At 42.8% G+C, this 24,648-nt stretch overlaps 1 long non-coding RNA gene across 4 annotated transcripts in view; it reads left to right on the forward strand.

The window, feature by feature from the left end:
• LOC125328823 overlaps positions 1-23,724 on the forward strand; it is a 66,976-nt gene extending 43,252 nt beyond the window's left edge. For 3 of the 4 annotated variants that reach the window (XR_007204885.1, XR_007204886.1, XR_007204884.1), the window contains 5 exons: positions 5,002-5,520; positions 5,716-5,999; positions 14,420-17,684; positions 17,807-17,980; positions 20,690-23,724. This is a non-coding gene — a long non-coding RNA (uncharacterized LOC125328823). The remainder of the gene's footprint in view (positions 1-5,001; positions 5,521-5,715; positions 6,000-14,419; positions 17,685-17,806; positions 17,981-20,689) is intronic. The other variant, XR_007204887.1, reaches the window with a different exon arrangement.
• Positions 23,725-24,648: the final 924 nt, after the last annotated feature.

The raw sequence follows: 24,648 nt of genomic DNA on the forward strand, positions 1-24,648 counted from the left end.
GATGCTTGCAGTCATCTTCTGCTATCTTTGTTAGGACCCGGTTAATATCTGACCAGTCAGAATCACAGGAAAAAAAGATTGGTTTGGACTGGAAGGGACCTTAAACATAATCTCATTCCACTCCCCTGCCATGGGCAGGGACAAGTCCTTCCACAAGACCAAATTGCTCCAAGCCTCGGCCAACCTGGGTTTGGACACTTCCAGGGATGGGGCATCCACAGCTTTGCTGGGCAACCTGTGCCTTGCTGCCCTCACAGTAAACAATTTTTTCCTAATATCTAATTTAAATGTACTCTTTTTCAATTTGAACCCACTCCCCCTTGTCCTGTCAATACAGGCTCTTGTAGATAGTCTTGCCCCATTTTTCCTTGAAGTTCTCTTCAGGACCTGGAAGGCCACAATTAGGCCCCCCCTGTAATGCCCTGTCCTGCTCGGTGGGTTCAGGGGAAAGTGGTTTGATTTACTCTGGGCAGTGTCGGGAGGAACAACAAAATTCTCAGAGTATTCAAGAGTGTCATGCTCACAAGAAACAGGATGCTGAAATCATCAGGGCCTTCTCAGGGGTTACCCACTCCCTCTCTGCTGAGGCAAAATCTGTCAGATCAAACATCTACCAGGGATGGATCCAAAGAAGGCTCCTCAACCCTCCCCAGCCACATGGTGTTTCTCACTGTCATCATCATCATCATCAATCTTCTTCTTGCTGTAAGCTTAAACCTCTTGATACTTCCACTATTCACAAGCATCTTGAAGAAATAATTTCCTTCCTGTCAACAGCAGTGGTTTCTATATTGTCTCCTCTTCCTCCGGTCTGATCTTCCACTCTCTTCTCCTGGGTCCTGTTTTCTGGACACGTGTTCTTGCCTGAGCTCTTCTGCAGTCCATATCTTTGCCTTAAAGTCAATGCAGCACTTATCCAAGGACTGCTTTGTTTCTTAATGATGACATTTAAGCTGCAGTAATCCTGCAAGGCCTTTTTCTACCTCGTATCAAATGCAAATTGTTCAAATTTTGATCCTCTTGTTAGAACCAGCCTCCTCTTTCACAAAATCTGGAGTCAGCATGAGAGATTGAAGTTAAGCAGCACTTTTCCTATTACCTAAGACATTTTTACTTTGGACTGGGAGTAGAATTAGTTCTGCAGTTATCACTAAAATAATGTAATCTTTCTGCCTTAGTTAGCAAAAAATACCTGATTAGTCCTATAAAACTGGCCAAGTGCTTATAACTCACGGTCATGGTTGACAGAGTTCAGATCCAACTCTGTAACAAACTGCAGTGAAAACCCTGCCCCACTGCCTCTGACTGCTTTCAGATCATTCCCCTCATCTCCGATTTAATTTGATCTAAATGTAGCTCACTGGCAAATGACAACTCGTAGCTAGGTGGTGTTCAAAGTCTAATTGCTCCACAGTTTTCTCAGTACTTCAGAATTTCTTAATTGTATTAGCCAGGGTGAGAATAATTGCTGCTTTCATATCCTTGAAACTTCTCATACAAAAGAAGCTTATGCAAGAATCTGCTCATTCTCTCCAATAAATGATCTCTCTGTTATTACAGAGAATGTTTTGGGGGACTGCTGGGAAGCATTCCACCACACCATTATGTACTTGAACAAAACCTGAAACTTGCAGGTACAAGACTAAATTATAGTCTGGGGCAATCATCAGAACACACTTTGGGTTTGGTTGGGTTTTTTTTTCTTGTTTTTTTCTCATTTTTTTCTTTTTTTTCCTGGAAGTTGCTCTTTCAGAAGAACAAGCCCCAAACCTAGAAATAACACCGTAGTTTGCGTTTGGGGATCTTCTGGGTGGGGGAAATCTGCTATTTACAGGTCACTGGTGCTCTGACATTGCTGGTCACAGAAGCTGATGTGGAACTCCTAGTCTGTGCCAATCACTGTCTTTATTTTTCCTTTGTTCATGAAATCCTTGAGCAGGGATCATTTCTCTCCCTGGTTCGTACATCGTCAGGATCTTGAGCTGTATGCAAGGCTTCTAGATGCCTCGGTATTGTAGCTGTGTGCTTGTGCCTCAAGTGCAATAAAGCCACTCAGGCAGGGAATTAGACATAATGTTCTTCCTTAAATTCCAGCAATTAGGCATAAACATATGCATGCACAATAAAATGCCATATATCCCTTCTGAGGCTACGACTACCATTAGAAAAAGAAAAGAGAACCACGTATTTCCTAACATGCCAATTGGATAGACTTAGTGTGAGAAGAAGGTATTCAGTGAGCCAAACACTTAATCCAAGAAGCAAGTTGTACACAAACTGCTGATAAGGTAGACAAATTTCACACCCTGTTCTGGGGAAAATATTACATTTCATGGTGCTTTACAGATGATGACAAATCCTATTAAAATCCTGGGAAAAAAAAGTATAGAAGTTAAACATGGATATTTAAAATGATCCGTGTTTTGGATGCACAAAAAGAACTAAAATGGGCATTTCTTAGGAAGAACAGCAAGTGCCAGAGAGGTTTTACACAGGGTCTTTGGCAAAGAAGTAATCTGATTATAGCTACAGGACCAATTTCTCTTGCACCACATGAAATAATGCTCAGAAATAGTCCAAGTACTTCTTCCAGTTGCTAGACAAACTCAGAGGATAAATAGGATGGAGACTCTAATGGTGAGGTTTGAAGGACTGCAAGAATATCAAACCTTTCAAGTTTGCTCCAGGGCTGTAAATCAAGGTGGGTTATGCCATCATTCTGAGGCAGCCAAGCTATAATTTAGGAGCTTTTTCCAGTTACTATGACTGGCTGAAGTACAATGGCAGGAGCTTTGCAGAGGTTTAAATGATTGCTTTTTAAGACCAGATGACAGAGCTGTGACTGCAGAGCTACACCATGGAGCAGGCCAGAATGTGCTGTATCCCATGTCCATCGCATCTGGGCTGAGGCAGATCCACACCCACTGGTACCCAACAGCTGTGCCTTCTGTGTCAGTTTTGCTACAGATACTTCCAAATTGTCCATCTGGATTTTGTCTCTCCAGGACTAGATAGGTCTCAAAGTAGCTCTAAAGGTCTGGGTAGCAATGAGAAATCACATTCCTGGGAGTTAGTGCCACGTAGTTGCCCAAGAGAGAAGCTCTGATCCTGAGGGACAGAGCTTTGTTGAGGCCACAGCAAACATTTTTGGGAACCTTTCTAATGCTTTTTGACAACCAAGTGATGTGAAGCAAGAAATTCTCCTCTAAGAGTGTGGCATGCTTTGGCTGGGGGTACAAACATGGACCCAATCCAGCCATGGCCCATTTCCTTGCTATAAACCAGGTAATGCTGAATTCCTGAATCAGTCTGTTCTTGTTAGCTGTAGTGCTTAGAGGAAACAGAACATATTCCAGGGTATGATTCCTAGTGGTGTGACAAAGACCCTAGCAGATGAACTCGAGGGCTCTATCTGCCATGGATCCAGGAGAACCTGGTTTCTCATAGGCTTATCCTGCTCCTTGGCACCTCAGCATGCCCCTAAGTCCAACTAGGTGTCATTTCGTTCCTGTGATCTAATATGAAACCAATAGTCTGGAGTAATTTGTCTTGGAAACTTAATGCCAACCTATTTACTGAACTTCAATAAGGACCATCATTTCTTCATGAGAGTTAAGTACTGGGAAGTGCTAAAATGGTCATAAGTGACCTTCTCTGGTGAAGGATGACAAATGATCAGCTTGTGGGGACTGTGTTGGTTATCAAACACCCAGAAATATTTGAGGGGGAAAATTGCCTCCAAACACAGATTAGTTCACTAAAAATAGCACCAGGAATGACTCTAATGTCAGATGGAGTGAAATGATGTAAAAAACAAAGCCTTTTTGAGAGCCTCTATTACAAGGGATGTATGGGATGCTGCTATAATAGTCATTTATATGGTTGCCTGCCAGCAGGTCCATATGTTACCTACAAAGACTGTCCACACTCTTGGAGGGAAAAGTATTTGTTCTCAAATTCTGACAAGATAAGTTATCCATTTCAGGTGGAGGGAGGGACTCTGAAAGGAGAATTATATTCCCAGTTGCTTCTTCTGTGAGGTTTCATGTGCCATGTTGACTTTGGGAGTGGGAAGAGGACACAAGGTTTTCAATTTGACTGTCAGGGTTTGGACATGAAATTCTGGTTGAACCCAAGGAGATGAGACAGGCAAGCTTACACGTGTAGCTCCAGGAGGGAGGGAAAGACAGCCTGGAAGAACTAGAAAATCACCCCTGGAAATGGAGACTTGAAACAACTTTCAGAAGTGATAGTTGCTATTCAGGTGTGAAAATATATGACTACAGCGAGGATGTACTTTTTAGATTAATATTTTCAACTAAAAACTAGCTCAATGATGAGTGGCAGGAGAAAGCACCATGATGTGTTTCCCAAGCCTGTGAACACACACTTAACATGCCCCCTCTACACGAGGGGTAAAAGAAGATCAAGGCTGCCATGAAGTAGCAAAAAAAGCAGCATGTGCCTTTAGCCAGGGGAGCTGCAGCCATCATTATCAAATAGAAAATCCTAGGAATTGGCTTTGCTCTCAGGACATACAGTGTTTGTTCTTATAAACATGCTCAGAAACATGTTTTAAGGTGTTCATATAAAGTGAAAGGGGCAACTGTGGGAGAAACTGCAAACTCACTTCAGAAATCTTACTCCTGCTTTCCAAGAGAGCTGAGTGCAAAGTGGGACAAGAGGAGATTTGGGGCTAATTTTGGGTCCAAATATGTGCTCAGGAGCAAAGGCTGGTAAAATTTCCTGGCAGTCACTGACTCAGTAGCAATGCACAAAGTTTATGGAAAACCCCATTCACTGGGCATTTTTCTGGCAAACAGAAAGTATGGGTTAATTTTCCTGGGAATGAGACCCTAAATTTTCTGTGGCATTTCCCTGTAAGTATTGAGAAGTTTCTCAGGTGCAGTCACCTGCTGGAGAGGCGCCCCTGTCTCCCCACTAAGGAGGCTAAGAGCTGTTTATGTGATTTAAATGGGTTACAGCTGCCTTCCCTTCCAGGTATTTGGAAAAAATCACATCCTCCCACCAGGAGTGTTCCTGAGCCCCTCGCAGAACTGCTGGAGAGTTTCTGGGAGCCCAAAGCAGGGCTCACAGCCTTCTCACTGAAATCTCTCATGCTGAAGAAACTGGGTTTGCCATTCATCACTGCAATCTCAGCGAATGACATTCTCAAGGGTTTCTTCTTTTAGCCTTCTCTTTTAATAGCGTTTTTTTTTACACTACCAGAGGTACTTTCTGTTCCCCATTAAATCTCCTGAAGTGTCATTCTCCCCAGGGTGAAACAAGGAACCCAGTGGTGCTTCAGGAGGCTTCACATGGTCCTTACTGACCTGCCATGCAACAAGATGTGTGGATGTGGCACTTGGAGACATGGTTTAGTGGTGGACCTGGCAGGGCTGGACTCAACGATCCCAAGCGTCTCTGCCAATCTAAATGATCCTGTGATCCTAAGATGACATGAGACCTCTGGAAGGAGAAGAGGGAAGGCCAGGACTCCTGACTGAGAGCTGGTTGCAGGTGAAAGTGATTTGAAAATTACCTGATGGGAAATGTTATGTGTGGATAAAAGGAACAGGTGGGGTGGTTTATTCTTAGATGTCTGTGTGAGTTGGGGACCTTTCCTTGGCTGTGACCTAAGGCTTTCTGTCTTTTTTTGTATATGATCCTCTGAAATGTCTGTCCTTCAGCTCTTGAATTTTTGCCCTCCCATAGGGGCCCTTCAGCAGAAGTGGATGAGCTGATACAGGCCTGGCTTTTCCTGGAAGCCTGCTCAGAAGGTGCAGCTGTGGAAGAGGAAACATCTCCTTACCTTGTACAAGATCTTTCTTATGCTATGGGGATACAGACTTCTCTTCTGTTTCTCGTCAGCCTCATAGGTGGGCAGAAATGGTGTGGCGTGGCTTGATGCTGTTGAGGGGACCGAGCCCAAACCAGCTTTTACAGAGACACCCCAGTGAGGCTTCCAGGAGGACTGGGAACTTGTGGATACGAGCACTGTGAGTGCCTGTTCACACTGCTGTGATTTGTGGTGTGTTGCAACACTTTCTGGAACTGTTTAGATAACTTAATGGTCCCTTTATAGCATCTGAGGGGACAGGATTTGACACACCTTAGTCAGCGCTTTGACGAGAATGTTTGTATTTAATTAACTGCTCTACAGTAATGGGTGTGAGGCTGTGGAAGGCTGAGCAGGGATAGGAACAATGTTGTCCAAGTCCAGAAATGCAGAAGGGAAATTATGAGTTTAACGGGGCATGAAATTATCCTTTCTGTTTTCTTCAAAGTTAATTGTAGTTCACAACATAGTCTGACAAACCCTGTCAGAAACCCAAAACCATTTGCCTTCACTGTAGGACTCTGTTGTGTAGCTCTGAGAACTGTTAGCAAATTGCTTGTCCCAGACACCAAGAGGCCCCAAAGATTGCTCCCTGTTCCTCAGAAGAGTTACAGATCCAGATGGGGAACCTAGAACATCCTGAATTTGTTTTCTGAATTTGCTAGTGCCAGTGATGTGGGAAATGAGAAACTTCATGGCTCTCTTAGAGCTGACAAATGATAGTTGGTAGTAAATTGATGGATGACAATACGATGCTCTAAGGAGTTGGTTTTAATCCTTCCCAGGGAGGGAAGCTTTGGGCCTGGGTTCCTGGGCTGCTTTGGGCATACAAGTGTGAGCATGGGACAAGGATATTGCCCCAAATCCTGAACAGACCTCTGTGTCTGCATCCTCATTTTGTCCCATTCAAATAGTTGAAAATTTGCTCAAACACAGAACTGCTTCAGCATAAAATTGTTTATGTTCAAGAAGTCTTAAAATTTACATGATCACATGAATGTTTGAAGGTCTGGTAGTAGGGTGTGTGATAAAAGAGTGAACAGAAATTCCCCGAGTCCAAAGAGTAGCAGAATCTCAGACTCTTGCAGTCATTTTGTGACTGAATATAAAGCAAATAAAAAACTTTCAAAATACTGACTTTTACCTCAGACTTGTAAACTGTCCTATTCCCACCCCATTTTAAGCCCACACCAGTATTCCTGACTCAGCATCCTTTACCTCTGCTGCCTTCTCTGTGTCATTGGTGGGAGGCTCTTCAGCAGAGAGGTTTAATGACAGGAAGATTTATTTCTTTTGCTACTGTGCAGATGAAAAACTGGCTGCTCATCCAGTGTTATGTAGGTGTGGCTCAGTGGCAAGTGACCCTTTTCTGAAGTTCTGCCACAAAGAGCGATGCTGTTGAATGTGATAGAAAGGGGAATAAACTTTAAAGCTAAAATATAAACATAAACCACTAGCAAATATGTGGCAGTTGGCTGTATTTATACCTGTTAATGACTTTATAGGAAGTGATTGAGAACCAGCCCTGTGAGTCTCAGTAATTTTTCTGTCACTGGTTTCTTGGGGACCAGGCAAGAAGGCAAATACTTTCTATTTGTTGGAGACTGTAGTTGAATCATGAACAACACTTTAAAAAAGGAGGGAGTGAAACCCTGGGACTGATCTACCTGTGACTGATTTCTGTCTGCCTCTGATAGGAAGGCCTTGGCAGCTCATATTTCTTCTATGCTTTTGTGGTCTCCAAACAAGGAGACTTTTTTATGAACAGTGTCTTTAGACAACGGTGGGATATCTGAGGGCTCTTGATCAGTTGTATCCTGTCCCAACTAGCCTGACTATAAGGAAAAGTATGAGGAGTGAACAGCCTGCAATACACAGATCTGTTCTACTCTGCCTGGTAGCAGCAGCTGCAAACCAAAGGTTCATGGCTGATGTCTCATTCACAAGGCTTGACAGGTTTGGGTGCTTCCGCTTTGGAGCGTGAAAGGCTGCCACAGTCACAGTTTTCCTTTGGCACCTCTTTGTTCTGATGGGGTGTTTTTTGATGTCATCAGGAGCTGTGGCCGTGGCAAACCACACACCCAGTGCTGACAAGTGCTCCCGGCACAGTTTAAAAATAAACTTGCTGTGGATTGTTAAACTCTTGAGGTGTCTGTCTGCTGGCTCTCCTTTCTCTCCCAGTAAGCTGACTTGGCTTTTCAACAGAGACTGGATTTCACCACAACAAATTGATGTTTTGTCCTGTGCTATAAAGTTGATTTATGGTTGATTGTTTGATTTGTTGCTTCCAGCCAATCAACAGTTGAAATGTCAATTTGTATTACCTTTCCTTCCAACCTATATTAACAGTGACCCTCTGAGCCATTGTTAATGTAGCAGAACAAAAGACATCTGGGAGAGATCTCCAGTCACCTGCTGTGACAGTGGGACACTGGGCTCTGAAAGCTATGATCCACTATGCTTTCCATCTCTCTCTGGAGAGCACTTCAATGTGTGAAAAGGTTTTAAAATAAAAAGTTGTGCTTCACATTAAAAAAGGAGGAAATTCCTGTTTCCTTGCTTGTGCTCCATCCTGTTGGTCCTGGGTCTGCCTGACAGATGCTTTCCTCCCTGAAAATCTCCCTGCTAATTGTGAGTACCAGATGCCAATCTTCCTCAGCACATATTGGGATGTAATGTAGCCTACAGTGATTAGATTTGCTTTGACTTGTTCATACCACACTGATTTAACACATGGATTCTTCAGGCTGAGGCGACACTAATGACTTCTCAGCATTTGGGATAGGATGGATCATTAGATGGTCACTGATAGTTTCATTTTGGTTTGGTTTTTTTTTTTATTTCAGGAAATAGACCAGAAAATTGTATTTTTTTGTTTCATTTTGCCCAGACTTTGTCTAAAAATAAGACATAAATGTAGCATTGTATTTGGCTGTGTTATTATTTGAAGTGCAAAGGTCCTTGGTTTATTCTTCTAGAGGGCAGCTTAGCCTTAGATTTTATTTCAAATATGAGTGTATTCCCTTCCTTTTAGTAAAGTTTTCTAGTTTTCCAGACTTGCTTGGAATCCGTGCGACCTTTGCAATGCTTTGTTTATGGACAGCGACATAACAAGATTAATACTGACCTTTCTCTAGCAAAGGCACCCCCTACCTTTCCCTCAAGGCCAATAGGGTGCTGTTGAGTACAGCTACCGCCTCATACTTGGAATTCCTTATTGACTATAATGCATAGGTAGGCTGGAGGAAAAAAAGAAGGGGGATTTACTTATTTTGTGGAGCACAATTTCTCATTCAATGAACACATGCAAAGTGAGATAGAGCATATACATAAACTGATGGACAAAAGAGAACACAAAAACTACCTTTAAAGTTTGCAGATGGTGTTCATCTTTCACTATATTTGTTGGTTGTTTCAGTTGCTTCACTTTTTCTGAGGTATGAGTGCTCTGAAGGGCAAAGAAAACATGCTGTTGTCCAGCAGTGAGTGCCTGTGGAGGTCAAAGAGGGAGTTGAGAGGATGCTCTCCTTCAGCCCTGTGCTGGGGAAAGAATGGGAGAGAAGAGGTTTTGGGGAGAGAAGCAGAAAAGTGATACATCAGAGACAGGACCACCTGGAAGGCAAGGGGAACTCCTAATTCCTTCAGTTATTGCTATCTCAGGAGTTTGCATGGGCTAATTCAAACTGTGTTTGTGTTAATGTAAATGATTCTTTTTTTTAGAAATGCTTTGCACACACAAACTGTGTGTGCACAAGGAGTAGGGGTAGGAATGCATTTTAAACTATGTAACATAATGTTAATGTGATACTGAGATGGCAATGGAATAAAATAACCCTGGGTACAATTTTTCTTAATAGATTGATTTGAGAAATTTTTGATTTCTTTAATTCAAACCTAAAGAAAAGATGATATGAACCAAATGTTGAAGATACCACCGTTAGTTCATGTTGTAAATATGTTTGAACCCATTTTGTTACTTGAACTTAAAAGCAGTTTAAGAGCTCAGTAAAATTGTTTCTGACAAAATTATAAAGCTTTTTCTAATAGCTAAAAACCCCATTTTTCCAATTTCTTTTTCAGGTAAAAACCCTCATGAATGTTATACAGTGTAGAAAAAGCAAGGTTTCAAAGAAATGGGCATGTTTCCTTCTGTATATTAAAACTTCTTGGCCAGGTCTGTTAGCAACTCTTAGCAAACACAGGAATAATATTATATTATATTATATTATACTATACTATACTATATTATCTCAACACTATTGATAATATTGGCAGGTACTTTTGGTATCCTGCACGTGTTTGACTCAGCTCTTCTTTAAACTAATGTTTCTGGGCATAAACAGGGAGAAGGGGAAAAGGGAAAGTTTGACTTCCTCTTGGGCACCTGAGAGAAGGAGAGGTTTGCTGCTGGTTAGATGCGGCTTTGGTACTGCAGGCGCTTTACGTTGTTTATTTATTTAATTGTTTATTTATTGTAACCTCTGCATTCCCAGTGACTGGAAATCTCTGTAAGTGTAGGTAAAACACTGACATCTAGTGCCTAGAACAAAGCAGCCAAATGTGCTCCGAGACTCCAGCTTTGGGCCTCCTGAGCTGGGTTTAACTGCTCAATAATATTATGGACTACAGTATATTATGGGTATTATATTAAAATGGACGTGACGTATTTGGGGCCATCTAGATTGACATGCTCTTGTGCCATTGCTAATCACACCTTTCTCCAGGAGACAGAAGGAGAAGTTGAGCTAAACACCATCTGACAGAAGCAACTCCTTCAAGTGAACTATCTCACCATGGCCTTCAATACTTACCTATCTCCTCTGAAAAAAGGTCTCCTGATCCCTTTTGGAGCACCTTTTGTCTTTTTTGTAGCAGTCTCATGCTGGTGGTCCAGAGGGAGCCTACAGATCCCTGGTGAGCCATCAGAGGTTTCCCTTTCTCAATTTCCAGCTGATGGACTCCTGCTGTCAGCAGAGCTGCAGAATAAGTTAATTAACATTTTATGCCTTTATTATTATAGGGGTCCTTAGAATTATTTATTTCCTTCTGTTTATGATGTTCTATTTTAATGATGACTTTCAGAAAATGCTTTCAAAGAATCTCAAAGACCCACAGTGCCCAAGGACAAAAACTTAAAAGGAATTAGCAATTCCTGGCAATAGGACTCCTCTCTCTGGCTTCATTCTTTAGGCTGCCCTTCAACACAAAAAACCCCAACGAACTAAACAAAAACCCAACCAAAAACCCCAAACCCACAACAAAACAAACCTTTAAACATGGTTATCCCCCTAGACTTGATCATTTTTTTCCCCACTACAAGGAATGAAGTCTGTGCAAAGTCTGCCTAAAACACTATTCTTGCCAAGTGGATTTTTAAAACTTCTTACTTTCTCATTTATTACACTTCTTTTCGCTGTCTTCTTAAGCCAGGGCTGCCTACTGATTTTTAACTGGCATTTAAAATTATTATTATTTGTGGTAGTAATTTCTAGGCAATTATGAAAATAATGGAAGAAAGCTCTGGCTTGCTTTGCTACCACTGCCCTCTCATGCCCTTAACCCCAGTCCCCTTTTTTTTAATGCTTAATCAGAGCTTTTTTTCAGTCATTCTGCAAGATGAATAGTGCACACATGCACAGCTAAGGCCACCAATGGGAAGCAAAAATGCAGTGGATGCTGCAGGGCTCATTTCTGTTGGTCAGGCTTTAGTGACTGGACTAGTTAAAAACACATTATTCTGCCCCTGCAAGAACCCCAGATCACAAAGAAAGCATTTGAAATTTGCATTCAGACTGATAATGTACCAACTTAAATGTCTTTAAACAAAGAAAAAAACCAAAATCAACTCCAAACAAAAAATATTTGTCAGGAATTTCCATGTGCAGAAACCAGCGAGGCAAATATTAACTCACGTGTTATTTCTACAGGTGACTGGTGTTTTCAGGTACAAAAATGAATGAAACCAAGTTGGTTTGGGGTAGATGCTTTCCTAAAAAAAAAGGTTTATCAGACTTTATGGATGCAACACTACAGAGATTCTTCACTTTGCTCCTGCCATATTGTGCTGATGGGACAGGAGAAGCAGAAATGCAAGCCCATAGCACAGGATGGGAGTCACAGTGAGTGGGCTATTAAAACATGTATATGTACTAATAGTTGGCTCTGCTTATTTCTCCAGAGGAGGTAGTTAAGCCTTTAAATCAGCTAAGAAACCAGCTCAACAGTGTGGAATAATTATAGGGCATTTCTTGCTCATTTTTATATAATCCATTAAGTATCTCCTAGATTTATCTTCCTCTCTCTGCTGTTATCTGTCATTTGCAGTTTCTAGTCTAAATAACTATATTTATGGGATTAGCCAGCAGATGGGCTGATGAGATTTGGTATCTGGGATCTAAACTCAGGATTTCTTTCAATCTACCATGAATAACCCATTTTGTATTTATTTTGCATGTCTTGTTGTCTAAATGAAAGAGTATGTTCTAGATACTTTTGTTTTATTCTGGCTACTAAAATATAGGAATTACAGAATGAAGTTCTATGCCAGCCTGTCTTTTAGGAAACCTGAAATCTTATCTGAGTTATTAAAGTTTAACAGCTAGTGGGGGGAGAGAAGTAATTACTTCCCATAACATCTTTCTCTATCAAGAATTTCGTTGTAACATTGATGCAAAATTATTCCACTGGCATTATGAACTGCCATGTAATGTTTGATAATGACACCTCTTACTACCACAGAGAAACCTTTGTTATGACTTAGATTACACATTCATATCCTGCACCAAAAATGAAGATGAATATAATGAAAGTAGATAGCTAATATATCAAGGAGGCATTTGAGCTGAGAATTATAATTTTTTAAATACATATGTGAGAATGTGAAATAAATTAGACAGATTTTTGTCTCACTAAAAAGGGGCAAAACTCAATTGTCTGCAGTGGCATTTTACCCATTTCCCATCAATAGGAACAGTGTTAGCAAAGCTCAGATTTCCTTTTGGCTTCACTGTTGGCTCTTTAGTGAATTTTTTGATATGGCTGCTGGTGATTTCCCTTATGCCATTTCTTTAGACAGGACAGGAAAAGCCTGAAGTTGGGTTTTGCCCTTCCTCTTTCAAACTGATAGTCCTTAGTTTAAAGTCTCCCTTCATCCTTTGCTTTTCCACCCTTCCTCATACCACAGTGTTCAGTGACATTCTTCTGGAATAAAGCCTAGCCAGGCATGGGTAGGATGGCAGTGAAGAGGTTCCCAGGAAATGTTTTGCTGTTGGAAAATATGGGCTTTGTTCAAATCCAACACAATGAAGGAATGTAGATGTAATCTACAGATCAGATGCAAGTTTTTATTTGTTACCTGTTCATTCTGATGTTGAAAAGCTTGGCTTGAACTTTCTGTAATTTAGTTTTGACTTTATGCTTCCTTTTGTTTTAACCTTAAGTATAGGATGTTGCAAAAATTTCATAACATAGGGAAATAGGATTTTATGTATAAAATGTCAGCTTTTTAATGAAAGAAATTATTTGGTATTTTTGAATAAGACTATGTTGTGACCTTTTTTGTCCCTTTGGGCCTTTGATTTATCTTTAAATGCTATATTCTTGGGATGGAGAGTTAATTTCTGACTTTTTGTGGTGAACCACACTTATTCTGAATTCTTTTAAGATAATTCAAACACATCACCTTTAAATTCCTCAGCTTTTCAGACTCTAAGCAGCTTCTACCTCTGTCACCTACAGCTTGAATTGCTTTTTAAAAATTTTTAAATTTTTAATTTTTTTTTTGAAGTGGCAGCAATCATATTACAGCAAGGCTATTTGCCTTGCCAAAAAATTCACTAATGCGCATCAGCAGGGACAGGTTCCTGACACACGTGGTGGTTTTGCTGATGGTATTTCAAGTGACCCTTGTAATCACTGAGCATCAACTGGCAGTGAAGTTTCATCATTAAACTTTAACTTCGCTCATTTGGGGTTTTAATTGTGCTTTGAAACGTTTGATGGCTTGGCTGACCTTTCTCTGGGTTAACTGAAGACTGAGATTTGTCTGCCAGGAGGGTACTGCTGAGGAAACCTTGGAGCACAGCACTTGATTGGTGTCACTGAGACAGCATGGTCTGGTATCTCTAGGGTTAGAAATGCCTCTGAACTTTTTATGGCCTTTAACTGGAGCTAGAGAAAAAGGAAACACAGGGAATGCCAAGAATTTTACAAAGAGTAGGTGATGAGTATAAATTGAAGAGCCACTTACATTAAAGACAGGGATTGGACACTATAATGCCTTTTTGTACTTCTAAAGCATTTCTAACCCTTCCTTTCCCCATGGGAAATCTCCCAGGAGAGCGGTAAATTTCCCTGCTAGTGGGAAAGTCCAGCATTGCCATCTCCCCCATGCTGCATTCCTGCTGCCATGCAGATGGGAGCCCTGTTTCCAGTGCAAGGCAAGGGCACACCAGGTAGGACTGGGGCAAGGTCTTTGCTGAAAATTACTACAATTTGCAAAATCCCCCTCCCCTGACCCGAAGCTATTTTGGAGATCTGAAGTTTTCACCAAAACTAGCAATTTTATCTTTTTTTCTTTAGGTCTGATTCAATGCTACATAGAGGGACAGATGAGTGCAGATATTTCACGTGTAGACTTTCTCCTGCCCCTATGAATACTCTTGATTTCCATGCTGGCCTTATGGCTCTGTGCTGACATTTGTTCTGCCAGTCCCTGTGGAACCTGGCACTGTGTCCTGAACCACCCGCCCCTCATCTCCGTGTAATTAGTCTCAGAGCCGTGAGACAGGAACCTTTCCTGGCCATGTTTGTGCAGGAGGCCAAGGGCAGTATCAAACTCCGAAGGTAAGCAGTGAGGCAGGCACGTGAATTCAGGCTGAAGGATGATTTGGGGCAGTGTGACTGATGAATGGGGGCTTATTTCAGGGGGCTGCAGTACCTACGTGTCACACCAAAGAGACAAACCATCCTTTGGGGTGCTGCTCTTCAAACCTCCATTCTTGATGACAAAAGGGAATTTGGTGCCTGAAAACAAGTCCTCTGCAGTAAGCATGCACAGGCTCATCCCAGGCTAGCTGCATCCCAGGCTGCAGGTAGTGTCCATATTCCCACTGTGAGTGCTCTCATTAGCAGGACCTGTGGGCTCTGGATCAGACCCTGGTGGGGAGGACAGAGTGAGGAAGAAGACAAGGGCCAGTTTCTTTCCAGCCTGTGGGAGAGGGGAAAACCCTGTGGTGGTGGGAATGACATTGACAGCCAGGGATGTGGCACATTTTGGCAGAGATCATGAAATCAACTACTATAAACCTGGCATCTTATCTGGGCCTCCCCAACAGTCCCACTCTCAGCATAGTATCCCCATGTATTTAAAGTCCTGTCCCTTTGGCTGATACCTTGTTAAATATCGGCCTCCTGCAATAATATTTTATCTTGTAATTGTAATCCCAGAGCATGCAAAATAAATACCAAGATGAATATAGTGGATTACCTTACCTTCATCCTTCAGAGCATTGAGTTAACCCCAGCCACTGAATAATTGCACCTTCAAAATAGGTTTTGTTGGAAGAAGCAAGAGCGGAAGGACTCTGCAGCCAGCAGAGATCAAGACTGGTTGCCTATGTAAAACCATTTCAAGCCTCTTGGCCTGAGACTACGTCATTAGCTTGTGTCAGTGATTAATTTGAGAAGTATATATTCAGTAACAGGCTATTTCTTTTACAAAGTTTAGTCCATAATCTATTTACTTGCCACTGCCAGCACATCACACAGTAGCATTGCAGCTAATACTGAACAAAACCCTGAGCAGTGCAGCATCCTCTTTTGACTTCTTCACTTGCCATTTATTTTTCTTACCAGGGTAAGGCCTGGAGATCTTGATCTCTTAGCAAACATGTGCTGGTAATTTTTCCTGCTTTGCCAGGCCTTGGTCCTCAGCCCACTGCTGATGCTCAGTTGAGACATGGTTTAAGCACCATCCAGTCAGAACCACTGAGGAGCAGGATGGCAGCTGAGGAAAAAAGGAACAGGGCTGGAGGCCACAAGTCAGCGAGAGGAAGGTAAATGTTGAGGGTCAAAGTTGTTCAGTGAGATGCAGATCAGGAGAAAACTTGAGTGGATAGACTGAAACTTTCTGGGTTACTGTTAGGCTGTCAGAACGCAAGTGTAGCTCACATTTGTACCTGCCAGTTGTATTTCCAGCTCAGGAGCATGAGCTCTGCAACAGAAGTGGATGCATGGTCCATTTTTAGTAGCATTAGTAGCATCTGGTTTTTTTTTTGGCGGGGGGGTGGGGAGCGAGGGCGGATAAAAATGTTTGAGGTGCCCAGGGTGTGTGAATTCAAGAACTGCTTATTCAGGGGAGAGCTGCAGGACTCGGCGGGCACAGCTTCCTGCAGGGGATGCAAGAGGCTGATGTCCAGCACCTGTAAACTGAAAACGCCCCATTTGGTACAGGCACAGTTGATATGCCTGGGCCAGAGTTATGTGCATGAGCTGAACAGAAGAGCAACCCTCCCACCCTCTGTGGCACAGCCAAAGTAGGATTTGGACCCTGTGGGTGTGGGGTGTGGGGGAAGGAGGGATGAGAAATGCCCTGGGGACCTCTTACCCATTCTTAGTGCCAAGCTGAAGGGACAGGGAGACCATTCTTCTTTATTTCCCTCCATCCCAGCTGTGTCTGCTGCCTACACACACTGAGCCATCCTCAAGGGTCCTGGGGCAGCACCCAGCTCAGCTTTTCCAAGTGTCTGCAGCAGCAAACCTGCTGCCTTGCCATCTATCAAGGACACCTGCTCTGAGCAGCTTACCTAGGCTTAGAGCTGACTCGATGTTACCAATGGAAATTTTTCCATATTAGGAAGGAAAACCATCTCTTTCCAGTTTGTATGATGAAGTTGAAACAAGGAGAATGCAAGATGTCATCAGCAGTTGATGTGGTGATGTGCTCTTCTGGGATTTTCATGTGAGTGTAAACCTGGTGTGAAGGTGGCATCACTCAGCTCAGCGTGGACGCAGGGTGTAGCCAGGGCTGGGTAATCAGCTCCCCCTCTGATTCCATGTCCCCGTGCGTCAGCGGTAAGTGGCTGCAGGGCAGGAATCCAACCCACCTATCTATCCCAGTTCCAGCCGGACAGCGACTGAAGGGTGCGGGTGGCTGGATCCCTGCAGCGCTCTGCCCCCGTGGAAAACAGGGTGCACCCCCAGCGATGTCAGAGCTGTAGCGGGGGGGAACCCCGTGATTTTTGGCAAGAGTTGGCTGTGCGGCCCCGCAAACGCTGGATTTTGGCAGCAGCGGAGCCGTGAGGGGGCGGTGTTGGACCGCGGGAGCGGCAGCCTTGGCGGGGCAGCGCTGGCGGCACCCGGCCCCGGCGGGCTCCGCAGCGTTTTTGCTACATTTTGGGGTGTTCAAGCCTTGGTATTTTGCAACAGGGATTAGTTGCAACAAACTCTCCTTTCCCTGCTGTCATTCTCTTTTTTCTTTTTTTTTTCCTTTTTTTTTTTCCTTTTTTTTTTTCTTTTCTCGTTTCCTCTTTTCTTTTGAGGTCTTTCCCAGACCTTCCAGCAGTGTTCATGGAACACCCCAGCGCTGGAAGGTGACTCTTTGTCAGCTGAACATCTCTGGAATCACAGGTGGGCAGGTGGCGCAGCCAAGATCTCTGTGATGCCCCACAACACGCCACATGTTCCTGAGCTGACTCCCAGCCAAACCTCAGCATCACGGCGACCTCTGCCACGTGCTTGCTGAGGTGGCTTTCTGGCTATCAAGGCCAGGAGGAGAGGTTACGCCACAGGTTTTCCCTGGCTTGAAGAGAATAAAAAGCCCCATTGGTGACAGCAACCTAAACAGGTAAAAATGTGCCGGGTTATTTTGCCTTGCACAGTGCAAAGCTGCCCCTTTCCCTACACTGCTTTATCATTTTTCATGGTTCCAAATTATCTTTTGTTTCCGAACCCCCAAACTTTCTCTAGATGCAAACTATTGCACCTGCGTGAGTGTGGTAGTGAGCTGCCTTCACTTTATCTGCTGCTGTTGGACAGATGAACCCACACTACAAGAGAGTGCTTGCAGATTATTATCTTTGTTCTGTGAAAATTTGCATATCAGTAGAAGTGGCATCTGGAGATGGGAAAGCAGAGCTTCAGGTACTCCACCTTCCTTTCACCAGCTCAACAAGGAGATAGATATTTCTTCTGCTATGTTAGCAAAGCCACTGGGGTTTTGATTCCTACTCTGTATGACAAGGATAGGAGGGGTGAGGAGGGGGGTGGGAAGGAAAGTTTTGAGGGACCAGCTCTGCCCCTTGCACTTATAGAAGGGATGCCTACCAAGGGGGGTGGAAGGAGAGGTCTTCCCAAGGCAGACAGTACGATCATCTCTCTCTCTCACATAGAATCAGTGGGTTGTTAATGTTTGAGCCAGCCTCTTATTTCACTGCAGTTGTCTGCATTGTCAAGGCTTTCCTCAATACGTCAAAAACCTGAAGGACCAAACAGCCCCAACAATGGCTGGAATAGGAGTTATTCCTGATCTAAAGCATAGCCTGCTGAGGGCCACCCTTTCTGTGATACTTGTGAGGCTAAGCAAAGTGAATGAACCAACACAAGATGATTTTTTTCCCTTTGTGCTCCCTTAGGTTAAAGTTTTTAGAGAAAAAGGATTACCTCTGGGACTGAATCCTCCTTTTGAGCTGATGGATGCATTGCAGGCTCTGTTCCCTTTGCACCCTCAGCTTCCCCCAAAAGAGGAGACATGTGGGAGCCAAAAGACCAACCATTGACAGCCCTGTGTTGTGTGAGATATTTCATTTACAAAGGCAGGGACATTTGTACCATCATCTTCCCAAGGCTCCCCAAGCCTTGTTCTGCCAGTAGAGGTCAGCACAGAGGTCATTAGGAAGACTAACATGATTATCTTGTGAAGATCAGGAGGCTGTTCTGAAGAAAGTCCCTTCCAGCACTGTATTTTACAGTGGTTCAATTGGCTGGCAGGCAGCTTGTTTTACCTGGTTGCTTGGTTTCTTTGATCTTTAATAACTCTAGTAAATACCTAAGAAGAAGAAAATAGTTCACCTGTTCCACATAGTGAAAAAAAAAAAAATCCAACCCAAATTGCACAGTACCTGTCTGTCTCTCTGTGTCAGTGATGCTAAACTGGAGTTTCAGTGGGAGAGGGTTTAGCCCTGGACAGGTTTTCCAGGTTAATTGAAAGAACGTGGTGATACCTGAAATGCTACTTGCTCCATGTGCTCATGGCTTTGTTAAGCAAGGAGATCAACGGAAGTGCATAGGTAACTTATCTCTTTACAGCTGAGCCTGTGAAGAGAGGATGGGCTAGTTTAATGGCTCTCTCTTTTTATTGAAATCCCTCTTTGTTGGGTATCCTGGGGTTTACAGTGACTAATACCTTTCCATAAGATATCTCTCAATCAACAGAGACAACTATGTTTACAGGGCAACATTTTTCACCTGCTTGTCAGCACGTCAAGAAGTACCAAAACGCACAATCTCCCCTGAATCCCACAGCAAATCATTCATTTTTTAAAACATCATCTACTGTCAGTAATGGTGTTGCAGATGGGTTAAGACAGCCACGCTTCTGCTTCATACCTATGGAGAGAGGAGAGCTTAGAGCATCTACCTGAGAGGTGCCACCATTTAGGAGGGAGACCCTTCTCAGCACTGTTTTGCTGTTTGGGTTTTTTCCTCGCAGTTAACTGTAGATACACTCGAAAAGGAAAACAACAACAAAAAAAAAGCCAGTGGGCTATTAACAACTCGGTTTAATGTTGACAATGGCACTTTGCAGTGGGAGTGTAATCTGCTTAATGTTCCAGAGCAGAACAGCCCGTCAGCTCACATCCCTTTCATTGGCAGTGGTGGCAATGCTTCCCCCAGAAGTTAAAGCCTTGTGTCTCATTTCTGAGAGGGGCTTATTCATAAAAAGGGAGGGAAAATTGATTGTCCAATCCACAGAAGGAAAAAACACACAAGGGGATAAATTATGAGAACTAAGATGGGCAGACAGATTTCTACATCTTGTGTATGTAAAAATCTGTGCCTGGTAGACTTGAGCTGTGTCATTTTAGATACATTTCTCCAACCCACGTAAATATTTCTGTCCATTGGAAAAGAAGGAAATTTCATTTTTCATCAAAGCTCTACAGTGATCTCGTTATTAAAAACAGAGGGAAAAGATGTATCAGGAAGGCAAAGCAGTTGCAGCCACATAGTTGTTTTCAATAATCCAGTGAGTCAATACACAGAAGAGCCTTTCATTCCTCCCTGTGGTTCAGACTAAATTGTTTATTAAGATTTTGGTGCATTATTTAAAATTTAAAAAAATAAAAAGGAAATTGTACCTCTTTATTTTAAAGACTGTTGCAATAAAAATTCAGATTATTCAAATTTATCAAGTGCATTTTATAAGGCAGTAACCACAGCAATTTTTTCCTCATACCACAAGATATTCCCTGGCTTTTCCATCTCATTCATTGTCATACATAAGGAGGCTGTTTACAAGGCATTGCTACAGGGAGCAGAAAATATTATAGAAATGAAAATTTGATCCAACCAATGGCTGGAATTGTAATGAAAGACCTAAGCGGAAGGTAAACAGCAGCTTAATGTAATACTTTAAATGCAATTCTTGAAAAGTGATGTATAATAGCTACAAAGGGGATCTATACTTCAGATCTTCACCCATGCAGAGGTGTGGAATAGAAACTAATTACACATGTAGCTATAATGCACACTGAGCAGCCAGAACAGACAAGTACAAATATTTAAGATATTTCACTTTTTTAAATCACAAGGTCGTGAACTTGCATTTTGTTTTTGTTTCTTTTTCCCCAGGAAATTGGACAGGAGGCTGGCTGAAAGTATACCAGAGCTCTACAGGGATTTCTTGTGCTTTTTCAAGAAAGGATTTGCTGTGTTCTAGAATGTGTAAATATTGTTTGGGGCTTGTTTTGTTTTTTATCTCAAATGCTTGCCAAGGCAATTGAACCGTACAAACATAATTAGCCAGGGGCTGAACATTTAATCTTAAATTCTGAGTCTTCATTAAGTCTTAATTTAAACCTTAGGAGGGAAGCTTGCAACCATTCCTGTTCATAAGGATGGATGGAATTTGTGGCAGATTTTTATGGCAGAAGAGGGAAACCACTCAAATGGGGAAAGCTCAGAAAATTGTGCTGAAGCCAGTAAGTAGTCAAGGGGTTGTGCCATGGATAATGGGACAAGATCTGGATTCAAGTCACCTTTTGTGTGGTCAAAGCAGGTCAGGCTGGGCAGGGCTTTGGGCAACCTGATCTGGTGGAAGGTGTCCGTGTCCATGGGGTTGGGATCAGATGGGCTTTCAGGTCCCTTCCAACCCAAACCATTCTGTGGCTAGGAATTTAAGAAGGTGGTGTGGGAGAACTGGAATGCTTGTGGGTTGAAAAAACAAGAGCTTTCCCCTTTGTATGCGAGTTACACCAAATCAGGATGGGGTGTTCGGGGGTAGTTGTTTTTTTTCCATGGGTGATCTTTCCATGGGTGATCTTCCAATGGCATTGCTATTTTTACCTGAAAAAGGGACAATTTCTGAATTTGGATCAATTTCAGTCTATCAAGATAAAATAAACCGCTAGCGCCTTTTATTTTTATCTCAATTTACTGAGAAAAATTTCTACACTAGGCATGATAGGGAGAAAAAAACTGGAGGGAGAAAAATTAAATGAAACAAATCCTTATATTCCCTTCTACAAGCACTTTTATGAGCTGGGAAGTCATGGAGAAATGTGAAGGTGCTGTGATTTCTCCTACACTTTCCTTTCCCCTTTTTCAGTTGTAAGAACTATCAGGTGACATCTTTGTGAGGAACATGCCAGACCCTCTGCACATGGAATGAAGTCCAAAAAGCAGCAGAATTAATTCCTGTGACTTTTCATGCCAAATCTGTTCTCTTGTTCAGTGTTGTCAGGGGGGGTGAGACCTTTGTAATAATTTGAAGTAGCCTGATTGCCAAATATCCAGAAAAGCAGTAACAGAGGTTAAAAATAAATGCGAAAATCTATTTGAAATCTAAATAACAAGATTTATATAGTACCTAGTACTTGCTGAAATTTTTTTTTTCTAGTGCATGCTTTTAAAAAAAAATAAAAACAAAAGTAGTGCAAGAAGAGAACATTCACCTTGCAAATGGCTGGATTCCAGGAAAAAAAAAAAGGGCAAAAAAGGGAAAACTTGGGCGGAGATTTGCATGGCTGCCTGCAGACAAGGCGACCCGCTGGCCTCCTGCCTGCTCCTGGCCTGCCAGCGGAAGTTTTGCCCTTGGCTTGGCAGCAGCACCCTGAAATCCTGCTCAGCTTCAGTGCCATGGTCCCCGGTGGGCTCTGGCTCCGGGGAAGGCAGGAGGAGGTGTCCTGCATGGAAAAGCACCCCCATGGGAGCCACCTGCCAAGCAGTGCCCAGACCCCCAGATACCACCTCAGCCCCATCGCTTCCGCTTTTGCCACTTGGATGAGGACAGGTGACTTCAATAAGTTTATAACAAGTTGGGTTCTAAATCCTCTTCGGTGCAATTTGCTAAGGTACTGAGTGCTTCCACTCACCTCGGCAGCTTCACAACTCCTACAGCTACATGGAAAATTTAGAATTAATAGAACTATTTAACATGGGAACAACGACCTGGAAGGATCTGACTGGTGCAGTTCCTACAAATCAACACAGTATGAGCTTGTAAGCAAATGGGCTGGTCCCCTGTGAGCTACCGAACATCTTGTCCTGGGCACGTTAACGGCAAAGCTTGAAATAATGGTGACTTTTGGAAATCAATTTTGATAACCAGACTCTATTTGTAAGGTATTTTGAGCTAATAAAGCTACTGTGGTCCTGGGAGTGCCCTTTTCCTTGAGCACAATGGGAAACTCTTCTTGTCAGGATTGCTATAGAAACAATGAATTATCAGGCAAACGGGACCATCCGGCAAATTGTGCCAGACCGGGGATGTGTGCTGATAACGCAGCAGTGTTAATTTGCTCTATTTTGTTATAAGCAGAGCTTGCATTGCCTATAGAAATGTAAAGAGGCAGGTGAGCTGGAATGTCTATTATTTATAGACACAGTTTGTGCTGTATAAATGAATTTTTCATAGGAAGACTTTTTACAAAAAAAGGCTTCAGGAAACTGCTTCGTAAATAATTATGACTGGGAGCTTCAAATGTGCTTCGAAGAATGGGTGGATACCTTTTAGTCCCCCTTAAAATTTTTCAGTTGTAACCTTGAACGTGTTGTAAAGAGTGGGGTGTTTTGACCATGTGGGAGATACCCCAACCCCATTATTTCCAGCCTTTAGCAAAATAATGCTGAACCGCAGCTTGTATTGCCTTCTGTCATCTTGCAAAACTGAGTCACCCATAAGCAAATGCAAATATTATCAGTATGTTGATGTGCTTGTATTGTATGGCTTGAGAAGTCAGCACCAGACTGAAGCATGATCCAACGACGACAAGAAGAAGGAAGCAGGAAATCCTCTTGGTATCAAGTGGATAACCCCTATATATTCTTTACCACGTTTTGCTCAATGCCACTTGGGAGGACGTTCCTCTATTTTTAAAAAGAAGACATGAAATATGGCAGGAAATCATTGACCTGAGAGGAGTTTGGCTTCAGATGTGAGACACACCACCAGGATCACGGAAAAGGTAGGGGAGAGGTGGGAAAGAAGGATGAGTGAGAGAGGCCTAGGCAAGAGAATGCTGTATTTGGATGTCATATATGAGTTGGGGAGAAAACAAAAACGCCCCTGTATTTGCATGTGAGTGATGGGAAAAATACTGCATCTTCTACTGGGCTCAATGAGGGTGGTGAGGCACTGGCACACATTTCCCAGAGAGGTGGTGGATGCCCCAGCCCTGTAAACATTCAGGGTCAGGTTGGATGGGCTTCTGAGCAATCTGGTCTTGTTGAAAGTGCCCCTGCTCATTGCAGGGGGTTTGAAAGGAGCTTTAAATCCAACCTAAACTATTCTATGATTCTGTGAAATGTAAGTGAGGCCCTTGGAAAAGCAGGTTGCCAAGGAGTTTGGTATATACAGGAGGACCAAAAAAAAAAAAAAAAAAAGAAACAATATGATACCATAATTCAGAGTGGACCACATAGACCTGTTGTAGGACTCTTATAATAACTGAGAGTATATTTAAATCCTTTTGCTATGAATGAGACATAAACACTACTAAAACCCAAGTATGGTGTAAAATGTTTTCTTGAGATCAGTCTTTAGTTGAAGAAAATACAATTATGAAGCCTGTGTTGTATTGGCTCCTGCTGAAATTTTGTCTTTATAAGATATTTTTTTTTCTGTTATCTAATTGGCTGGCTTCTTTCAGGTTCCCAGAGTACTCTTCTTTGTGCTCCAGGGGAATTTCTGTTACTCCTCAAACAATAATTCTGGAAAAAAACCCCACACACAAAAAAAGACAAACTGGTGCATTGCACCACCCCACAATGGGCCCAGTGTTGATGCTGGATTAACTGTCCCGGTGAATGGCTGAGCTCACATCTCTCTGCCTGCCTGGAGCTCCACTCTGCTCTGCCTCTGGGGTTATGATATCATCTCTGAAGTCCTGCAAACACAGCTGAGCTCCACACTGCTCCCATTGTAGGTCCCACTTCTAAAAAAGTGGAGCTGGGGATCTCAGCCAAGCAGCAGAGCATCTCTGCAGAAGATGGAGGATGTGGGGACACCTCTTTCTCCCCACAGACGTTCACACAGTGATCTGCAAAGGCCATGTACTTCCAAAGAGCTGCTCACCTGGCTGTGCGCATAT

The sequence above is a fragment of the Corvus hawaiiensis genome, chromosome 7 (assembly GCF_020740725.1).
Source record: "Corvus hawaiiensis isolate bCorHaw1 chromosome 7, bCorHaw1.pri.cur, whole genome shotgun sequence".
Taxonomy (NCBI): Eukaryota; Metazoa; Chordata; class Aves; order Passeriformes; family Corvidae; genus Corvus; species Corvus hawaiiensis.